At 42.4% G+C, this 11,102-nt stretch overlaps 1 protein-coding gene across 2 annotated transcripts in view; it reads right to left on the reverse strand.

Annotated features, from left to right (window-relative positions):
* FHL2 (four and a half LIM domains 2) overlaps positions 1–10,767 on the reverse strand; it is a 66,688-nt gene extending 55,921 nt beyond the window's left edge. The window contains exon 1 of one of the 2 annotated variants that reach the window (XM_045550341.1): positions 10,619–10,767. The gene's annotated coding sequence lies outside the window, so the exon portion shown is untranslated. The remainder of the gene's footprint in view (positions 1–10,618) is intronic. The other variant, XM_045550344.1, reaches the window with a different exon arrangement.
* Between the last annotated feature and the right edge of the window lie 335 nt (positions 10,768–11,102).

Below are 11,102 nucleotides of genomic sequence, written 5' to 3' on the forward strand. Positions count from 1 at the left end.
CTTTTGTACCTAAATGAGGCTTCTGCCCTGTTTGCTTGCCTCCCTCCCTGGTGGGTCAGAGCTCTGTCCCCAGGGCGCTCTTTTGGTGGGCCTTGGAACTACCTTTGGGTTCTGGGAGGTTGGGGTCCTCCTAAGCTGCCAGCCTGCCTTTGAGGCCCTCCCACCACCGCCTCCTGTGGACAGCGCCACCTGTGGCTAATGCATGACCACGCGTGTCCAGTCCCTCGGTTCCTTGTGCGTCTGCTTGTTCTGCCACCTTGCTGGGCTGGTTCTTGGCACTTCTGTCTGTTGTGGCCTACGTCACCTCCTCCTCCCCGGTCCCCTGTGTCTCTGGGCCCTGTGTGCCTCACTGGAGCACCCTCAGCGAGGTGACCCTAGCCTGTCCTGGTGCCTCTCACGTGTGAATGGGCTCTTCCTCACCTGCTCCTCTTCCCATCTACGTCTGCCCTGGATGGTTCCTCTGCTCTCTGCGCAGGCAGCTTGCACGGTGGGAGGCATGTCATGGCCTGTGCCCAAGCAGGGCTTTCATTTCTGTTTTGCAACCTACTTTTAACGAATGTCTGCGGTTTCTTAAAAGTCAATAATATATTTGGGGATGGGGTGAGACTGATTATTTTAAAACATACCTTGATGAAATAAAACTATTTTTTAAAGTTAACTGTGAATCTTTGGCAGCCTAAATATGATGGCAGATGAGCAAGACAGAAGGGAATGAACTGTCCTGTTTAAAGTTTTCCGTCCTCCCTTCATTCCAACAAAGGGCAAAAAGGATGTACTAAACACCAAAGACTTTACTGTACCGTGTGATGGTCAAGAAGTCAGCTGGGACTCAAATCTCAGTTCTGCTTCTTAGTAATTGGTAGTAGAATGATGGCTCCCCAACCCCCAAAATATGCACTTCCTAATCCCTGGAACCTGTTACCTTACATGGCAAAAGAGACTTTGCAGATGTGATTAAGTTAAGAACCATAAGATGGAGAGACTATCTTGCATTATCTGGGAAACTCCCAATGTAGTCACCAGCGTCCTTATATGTGAAAGGTGGAGCAGGAGAGTCAGAGTCAGAGAGAGGTTAGAAGATGCTGTGCTACTGTCTTTGAAGGTGGAGGAAGGGGCCATGAGCCAAGGAGTGCAGGCAGCCTCTAGCAGCTGGAAAAGGTGAGGAAACAGACTCTCCCCTAGAGCCTCCAGAGCCCATGCAGCCCTGCTGACATCTTGATTTTAGCACAGTGAGATCCATTTCGGACTACGGACCTCCAGAAATGTAAGATAATAAATTCAAGTTGCTTTAAGACAATGTTTGTGGTAATTTGTTACAGCATCAGTAGGAAACTAATACAGCAGGTATATCTCCTTAGTTAAGATGTTTTTCTGGTTTTCAGCTTGTTTCCTGATCTGCAATCTAGAAATTATAATAGTACCTGCACCACACAGTTGTTATAAGCCAGGAAAACCTGATGCAAGTCAAGTGCACAGTAAGGTTTGTTTCCTGCTATAGTCTGTGTGCAATTAATGATAGCTATTGTTGTTATTGCTTCCTTGAATCCTTACAAGTGACTGAAGAAGTCATTAGTATTATTCCTGTGAACTAAAATAAAATCTTAAGTCCCCCAGCTGACTGAATGGACCCCCTCTTGGCCAAAGGTACCCCAGAAATACCTTAAAGCTGAGTTACTGGCCGTGAGAAAGGAGGTAAGACATGCCTCTTCACGCCCCCTCCCTTCTTGCAGAGATCCTTTGTAACTGATTATCACGCCTAAGGCTATATGAGACAAAGCTTAAACCACACCTGCAGGTCATCAATTTACTTAACAGATCACTTGAGTCTCTGTATATGTCCAGTGGCTTGTCTATGATTAGCGGACTTCCTCATCTTAACTTCAAATGCTCCAAACCTTTAGACAAAGCTTCATCTCTTTAATCAATTAAAAATCAAAGAATCTTTAAACTCACCTATAACCATAATCCCCCACTTCAAGATGTCCTGTCTTTTCAGGTCAAACCAATACGTGCCTTCCCTGTATAGATTTATGACTTTATGTGTAATTCCTGTCTCCTTCGAATGCATAAAACCAAAGTGTAACCCAACCTTGGGTAGACCACTTGCTCAAGGCTGCTTGGGTTTGGCTCTCTGGGCCATGGTCACACATATTCAGCTCAGAATAAACCTCTTTAAAATATTTTACAGAGTTTGGGTTCTTTTTCGTTGATATTCCCACTTTAAAGATGTGGCTCTGAAAGTTAACATCTTGCCTGGGCCCATTGTAAGTGGCAGAATTAGTAGCCACACCCAGGCAGCCTGACTTCTCAGCTCCCGCTTCCCTTCCTAGACAACATGCAAGAGTAGTGGAAGTTTGAAAATGAGGTTTGAGTTGTGAACAGGACACAATAGACTTGGGTCCTAATGAGAGCACTTTGTGAGGGGTGATAGCAAAAGCTGCCCCAAAGTATTTCTTGCTATCCCCGTTTGCATGCTTTGGCAGGCTGAGTTCTTTGAACCAAAGCACATTGGAACGGCTCAGAAGCTAAGTCTCTCTCTGACCTTTTCCTGCACTTCTTCCTCTTGCTCCCCTGTCTCCCCCAAGGTAGGCCATAGGAACCAGAATTCCTCTTCCCCAAGGCAGCTCATAGAAACTAGAACCCCCAAAGTCAGCCATAAAACCTAGAAATATTATTCTAAACTTCCCCTGCCTTTCTGTGCAAGAGATGGCTGTAAAGAAATTCTCTGACCCACTTTGTCTGAATGTGGATCATAAGACCTCATTCCAGAGGGTCCTGCCCTGGGCCGGGGAGGAAGGAATGCCACGCAGAGGCCATGAAGAATCCAAGCCGACAGGCCTTGCCGGTTTTGCCCACTCAGTCTACTGCTAGCATTAGATTAGTCCCTTTTTGTCCAGTCACATTTCTACATGGCTTCCATTCTGCACTGAATCTAAGCATCAAAATGGATGGTTTTCCCTTGCGTCCCTGGCTTTCATTTCTGAAGGCTCCCATGTCACATAAAACTTTGGTGAAGGCCGGGCGTGGTGGCTCACGCCTGTAATCCTAGCACTCTGGGAGGCCGAGGCGGGTGGATCACTCAAGGTCAGGAGTTCGAGACCAGCCTGAGCAAGAGCAAGACCCCATCTCTACTAAAAATAGAAAGAAATTATCTGGCCAACTAAAAATATATATAGAAAACATTAGCCGGGCATGGTGGCACATGCCTGTAGTCCCAGCTATTCGGGAGGCTGAGGCAGGTAGATTGCTTGAGCCCAGGAGTTTGAGGTTGCTGTGAGCTAGGCTGATGCCACAGCACTCTAGCCCGGGCAATAGTGCCAGACTCTGTCTCAAAAAAAAAAAAAAACTTTGGTGAAATAAATTTTTTATGTTTTTATCTTGATAACTTGTCTTTTGTTATGGAAGTGTCAGCTGTGACCCTTACGATAGGGAGAAAAGGTATCATACCTTTCTGCCCCTACAGTATTAATTATAGTTAAGAAGTTTCTAAGACTTCAAATTAAACATATGAAAATGGATTATACATACTGTCATTTAACAGATATTTATTTATTACCTACTAGGCCCCACTCACTGTTGTACGTACTGGGGATGTCTCAGTGAGTAAAACAGAGTCTCTTTCATTGGAGCTCACCTATCACTGGGGGAGAGACAAACACAGATATATTTGTGCAGGTGTGTATAGGTGTGAGATAGTAAGTGCTTTGAAGGAAAGTAAATCAGGGTAAGGAATAAATCAGGTAAGGAGCTAGAGATTGGTGGAGAGTGTCATTTTAGATGGAGTGCTCAGGAGTGGCTCTCAGGTGTGGTGTGAATGAAGGAAGGAGTGAAACGTGTGATTATTTTGGAGTAGAGCCTGACTGATAGAGGCACCAGTAAGTGCAAAGGCCCTGGGGCAGGGCAGTGTTGGCACAGCTTGGGGAGGGCAGTGTGAGTGGAGCCCCCTAGATGGAGAGGGGAGAGATGTTGTCAGATTACTGAGGCCTAGAGTGTGTAGGGCTTTGTAGGTTCTGGTTAGAGTTAGGATTTTGTTTTGATTTGGGAAGCCATTGGAAAGTTTTGGGCACAGGAGACACATCATCTAATTTAAGTTACAAATATGATAATGAAGGAGCTCAGGAAATTTCACCCCAAAGATATGACTCCTTGATATAAAGAGTATTTTGAATTAAGGGCCCTTAGAGATCAACAGGCTTTGGAAGGGGCTTTCCCTCTATCTGCATAAAACCAGAGTCATCAAAAGAAACAATTGAGTTCCCTTCTCCTCCCTGTTAACTCATGTATTGCAGGAAAGAGGATCAAGAATGCAACCAGACTTGGCCCAAACTATTTTAAATATAATACCTGACTCTTGGGTTAGTTTAATTTCCAGAGAGAATCATTTACAAGTCAATCTGTTTCCCCCATCCATTCATTCTCCCAAGCACCTATTCATCCTCCCCAGTGACCACGTATTGCCACTCAACAGCATTGCCTCTATTCCTCATCTTCCCATCCTCCAAAGTGAGGGTATATAAACTTCTGGACCCCATTGGGATATGGGGTGATCACTCTGTGATTCTCCCTGTGAGAACAATAAATAAATCTTTTTCTCTCATACATCTGCCTGATTGTGAGTTGATCTTTCAGTGGACCTTCCGGGGCAAAGGGGAAGTTTCACCTCACTCCCACAAGAACAAATTTTTAAAAAGACACTGTGGTTAAATTGAGCTCACATTGGCCTGTGGGGTTGCCTGACGTCTCTTGCCTGAGGCTGGCGGCTGGCAGAGGTTCGCTGACACGTCCCAGGAAAGAGTGAAGCACTCCATGCAAAACTGGAATCAGCTCAGGGCAGGGCGCCAGGATCCTGCCAGACCTAATAATCTACAGCCACAGTGGAGGATTTGCTGCTGCTGCTGCTTCGTAGTGGTAGCCGAAGGGTTTATCAATCCTTCCATCCAAATTTCCTTATTTAAAGTGTTGAACTTGCCTCTATGAATTTCCAAACCTCCTGGCTTGTTGAGAAGGCTGTTTTAATTAGAAGATCCTCATTCCACTCTTGCTTCCTGCAGAGTTTCTCCGCCTGAGAGTATTTGTAGAGCTGGAATTGTGGCTGCAAATATTTCTTCCCCCACTTGGCTGATCGCCTATGCACCTGCTTGTCAGATTTTTGCATTTTCAGTTTGCAGTAGAGAGAGAGGTACCTAAAAGGAGTCTGTCTCATGCACTGTCCAAATCTCAGCTTTAAGTCTTACATATGTTAGTATTTTCTCACTGAACCTAGCTTATTTGAGAGTCTTGTTAACCTCTGTCATTTGATTTTGGGACTGAAAGGGCATAACATTTGGTCATGCGTTCTCAATTCAATGTAATTAAAGTTGGGGTTTTGAAGCAAGGAGACTATTCTCTTTCACTTGCTTTTTTGTTTCTTAAATTATATTTAAAGAGAGCAAAATATTTCTGCATCCTAGTAAGTTAATTAAAAGTTTCTGGACAAAATTGGACAGCTTTTCAAAAAGGAATTTGCAGAGTTTAGAAATTTTTTCAGCATCTCCATCCTCTTTTCCTCCCCTGACACAGACACACACATGCACACACGCACACACACACACACGCAGACATGGGCACACACACACACAGACACACATGCAGATGGGGACACACACAGACACGCACACGCAGGTTGGTAAATGGAAACTTCCAAGGCAGAGAATCTACTCCTTAAGGATACGTTATCATCAAATATTAGTATTTATTGCCCCCCGCAAAATTCCATTTGAAAAACATGTCGTTGTGCTGTGTATGAAAGGGTAGGGGGTGAATATCACACCTATTCCTCAGCCAGCATTGCAACAGGGAAAAGTACTAGCCAATAAGGAAAACTCTAGCTCCTTTCTTTGGCTCTCGACACTCCTAGAACTCTTAAATCTAAATTAAACGCAACAGTTTGATTTGGCAAATATTCATGAGTCGAGCTGTGGGCAGTGTGCAAGTCACTGTGCTAGCTGTCAGAGTCTGACTAAAGTGATGAATACCCTTCCCAGGCTCTTCAGAAGGTGCTGGAACTAAAGGGAGAATTAAAAAGAAAAATAAAAGACAAGTGGAAAGTCCCCTTTCACCTTTAAGGTGAGGTCATTTCTCCATTGTGGAGACATTTCCAGCAGTTTCTGGTCAGACTTGTGTTAATGGTGGCACTGCACAGCCCAAACTCCAAAATAATTGAAAGAGGTTTATTCTGAGCCGAATGTGTGTGACCATGGTCCAGAGAGCCATGCCCAAGAAGACTTGAGCAAGGGGTCCCCCTGTGGTTGGGTTACACTTTAGTTTTGTGCATTCGAGGGAGATAGGACTTACATGTAAAGTCATAAATCTATACATGGAAGCTTATATTGGTTTGGCCTGAAAAGGCAGGACATCTTGAAGTGAGGGATTACAGGTTATAGGTGGGTTTAAAGATTCTTTGATTTATAATTGTTTAAAGGTTTGGAGTATTTTAAGTTAAGACAAGGAGGTCTGCTAGTCATAGCAAGCCACCGGACACATGTGGAGACTCAAGTGATCTGTTAAGTAAATTGAGGACCTACAGGTGCGGTATAAGCTTTGTCTTGCGTGGCCTTAGGCATGTTGATGAGCTACAAAGGACATCTCCAAGAAAGGAGGGGGGCAAGAGGAGGCATGTCTGACCTCCCTTCTCATGGCCAGCAACTCAGCTTTAGGGTATTTCTGGGGTCCCCTTGGCCAAGAGGGGGTCCATTCAGTAGGCTGGGGGGCTTACATTTTATTTTAGTTTACAAGTTTTAGAAATGTCCCAAACAGACAAAGAGAAGTGAGGCAGCCCTTGTCCCTAAGTCATTACTCTTCATTCACAAAACACATTGAGCACATTTTCCAGTATGATGAATCCTCACTTTCCATCTCCATGCCATTCATATCCTTCCCCACCTGCAATGTTCCTAGCCTTTGATAATTCCTCCTTTCCTCCAGGCTCTATGACTCTTTTTACGTAAACTTTATCCCAAGTATTTCATTCTTTTGCCCTCAATTCCTATGACTGCCATTCAAACCATATTGTCCACTGCGTATGGCCTGAGGTTTGCTCTTTGACTGTTCAAGTCTAATGCCAACTAGATAGCAAAGTCCTTGAAGAAAGGGAGCCTTATCTTTAACTTGGTTGCACCTTCTACAGAGGATAACATGATTTTAAGCCTCAGTTTCCTTATCTGAAAATAGGAATAATAATAAAAATTAATAATAATATCTACCTGTAGGACTATGTCAAATGAGCTAACACATAGTTCCTGGGTATAGTGACCATTCAATAAATTTGAGCTTTTTCTTTCTTCCTTTTTTTTGAGACAGGGTCTCCATATATTGCCCCGGCTGATCTGGAATTCTTGGTCTCACTCAATCCTCCTGCCACACCCTCCCAATTTAGCTGTTGCTTTTAAGAGGCTAATCATTCTGGTTGGTTATTTACCATTTTTATAATTGGTGGTAATACTTAGAATGCTTTATATTTGCATGGAATTTTGTAATTCCAAACTTTCATGATTAGTCTCAGTGTAGAAAATTTAGTAAACTACTCAAAATGCATAGAAAACTGTAAAATGATTACTAATCTATCCCTCAGAAACAATAATTTTATATATTTTGTTATGTTTTTTCAGTTAAAATAATTATTATGAATATTGTTTTGTATTCTGACTTTTAAAAATGAAAAAAAAACTATGCTAACTTTATCACTGATGGCTGTGTACATTTCATACCATGGCTACATCATAATTTATTTAACTATACTGAACTTTTGAACAACTGCACTGTTGGTCAGTTTTAGTTATTACATATTGTTATGTATACGTAATGTTGTCATATAACCCTTTGTGCTTTCATCTTATCCATTTTATCTTCCTACAAAGGATATGACTTGGAGTAGAATAATCCGCATCATGTCATTTTCTATTTTGTGTTTATATTAAACCATGAACTGACATTTAGTCTGGATTTATCTGCCCAGAACTGAGGCCAGGCAGAAAGTGCTATGGTGGCTTTCACTTAACATGAAAATACTTGGTCCCTGCATCTGCTCTAAACACTTACTTCTTAAAGACCAAAATACAAGTCTTTCACTTTCCCCTTGATATATAATTTATATGCTCCTCCTTAATGAAACACATCGAGTGAATTTTATGTTGTTGGCTTCATGTGGTTTACTTCAGTTTAATTTTTCAGCATTACTTTTTAACTGTAACAAAAGTCCTGTTAAAATGAATTTTTATTCCTCTTCTCTCTAAAATTTATCTTTTAACTTCAAATGAAGACCCAAATTGTAAAAACTGCTGCAAAGTTAAAATTAATTTTATTTTTATTAGTTTATACTTTAAAAAATATTTGTGACATATATCTGTTACATGTCCAATCACTCAGAACTTATGTTCCTTTCTTTCTGTTTTTCTCCATATTTTAGTATATTGGAGACTACGTGATGAAGTGCTGACAGATCAATAGTAATGAAGAAAATGATCAGTAGAACGAATTTTGGGGGGTTCATGAAGACTAAGGCGCAGGATGACCGAGTTCTTGGTGATTCAAAGGGAGCAGTAATAGAGTAGGAATCAGCAGATCATGCTCTAATCTGATGTTACATCACTGTATGCTAATAAAATGTCTTATCTAAATCTCCATTTATGCTTTTTTACTCCCCATTTATCCAACTGTTATTTGGATATATAAAATATAAATATTTTAATATACTAACTGAAAGGGGTCATAATGTCATATAGAGATCACCAATTTTCAAAGAATTAGATTTTGAATAGACAGTAAAAGACATTGACCATAAATTGAACAAAAGGTAGATGACCAAATAACCTGATTTTTATACCCCTTAATTATAATTTACAGTTCCCCCTACAATGTAATATTTTTGGATTCATCTTAAAATATATCAATTTGTACAACATAGTGGGATTTTTTTTTCCTCCTTTAAAACTGTTATTAAATTGATGGTTGGTCTTTCAGTCAAGGACATCTTAGAATCAATAAATGGTTAAGAGAAACAATAAAATGCTAGGAATGGTTATCTTTGGGTAGTAGGACAACACACAGTTTTTCATTTTCTTCTCTCTTCTGGTATTTCCTATGGTGAACATACATTATTTGTCTCATAAGAAAAAAACAAATGAAAATACAAACATTACCAATATTACGTCTTTAGTGGGGAGGAGATAACTTATAATCAATGTCTCTGATTTATTAATAAATTTATTTCATATATTGTAAATATGAAATATTTTAAAGATCAGTGCAGGTCCCTGTGCTTCGGGTTGTGGGAATACATGACTCCACCTGGCCTCAGGGATAATTGACAGAGAACCCTGGCAGCACTAAACGGAACAGTGAAACCTAAGAGTGTGAAATGTGCTGAAAGACAGGAAGGACAGTGAGTGAGCAGTCAGGGAACCCCCGTGTGGGAAAATATGCAACTTTCCATGGAAGTTATACATTAAGGTAGTTCTTAAATATTAGAAAAAGCCTCCAAAATGTAATCATTTGAGTGTATTAGTCAGCTAATCCACTTTTGTGCTAAAAATTTTTGTATGGTGGGACGGATCTCAAAATGTAATAATAGACTTTATTACAGCACATCTGGGATACTCCAAATAGCCTGAGTTGATCATTACACATTCTATACATGTAACAAACACAGGTACCCCATAAATATGTAAAATATTATGTATCAATAAAAGAAAAAAAAGTCTAGCAATAAAACAAAAATCAAAGAGTATTCCTCAAGAAATAAATAAAACATTGACAAACTTGCATATAGCAAATACAAGATAAAATAGCATTAGCTTGTAACAACAGGTGTTAATACTATCTTTGGACCACAGAATTATTTTTTTAAAAAACTGGCCTGACAACCTTATTTTGTCTTTTTAGATTAGACCTGATAAAGTGACTTGCATGCAATCTGTTTAGAGGATGTTTATGTATATATGATATCCATTATTATATATATGGCATTCTATCAATGTTGAGATCATTACATAGTTGGCCAGAGTGTAACTCAGGACTGGGTGTCTTGGCCAATGCCCTGCTCTGGAAATTAGTAAAATGTTCATGCATTTCCTTTTTAAAGCACACCACAGCTCTCTGAAACAAGTCATCTTGTATAAACATACTTTCCCAGAGTAATCAGACTCATCAGTAATTCGCCTTTTCACCCCAGGCCATCCGGAAATTCTGTCACGGAGAAAAAGTTCAAGTGCACTGTGGTTTTTCCCCTTTCCAATGTTTATTTTATAATTTTTCTTCTTCTTTTTCTTTCCCCTTTAAATAACAGTTTTCCGGTGTTCACGACTGCTTCCCACCGAGAGAGGGCAAGATGAACAAGGGCTCCCCCGGGTTTTCTCTATTCAGGCAGCTCTGGGGAGGGCAGGTTTGTTCTTTGGGCTTTGCTAGGGCAGAGCCTCCGCTGGGGGCTGCAAGTTCACAGTGCCGAGAGTTCCCTCCCAGTGCGGGACGTTCCCTCTGCACGGAGCACAAAGCCTACACGGCTGGTGCCTAGGCCTGGCTGCAGACACAGGCTGGGAAGGATGGCAAGGGAGAGAGAAAGGGACGGGAAACCCGCAGCCCTTACCTGCGGCGTCAGGGCCCTGTCTTCTGCCCTCCAGCCGACCAGCAGGGACAGCTGCGGCGCAGGCAGGCTGCCTGGTTGGACGGCCCCAACCGAGCGTGCGTCTGCCCGCCAGCTGCGCTGCCCTCGCCAGCTCTCGCCAGCGCCAGCGGGGCTATAAATAAGGCATGCCCGGAGCACCCGCCAGGCCCCGAGATAAGAACCCAGCCCCGGCTCCCGCAAGCCTTTTAAGGTCTCCAAATTAAAGGAGCCTCAGCTCCCAGATGGGAAGGGGCTGCCTTGTCCCCATTTGTCCTGCCTGCTTCAAGGACACCGCAGGCCTCACACATGCCAGCAATCCAAATAGCAGCTGGAGCGCGGAGGCCGCCAGCGCCAGGAAGGGACCTCGCTTTGTCAAAGGAGAGGCAGAGCCCCCAGCAGGCTGCCGGCAGCCCACGGCTGCTCCAGGGCGGCAGCGTTGGGGCGCAGGGGTGTGAGGACACTTGCC

This window comes from Lemur catta, chromosome 4 (genome assembly GCF_020740605.2).
Source record: "Lemur catta isolate mLemCat1 chromosome 4, mLemCat1.pri, whole genome shotgun sequence".
NCBI lineage: Eukaryota > Metazoa > Chordata > Mammalia > Primates > Lemuridae > Lemur > Lemur catta.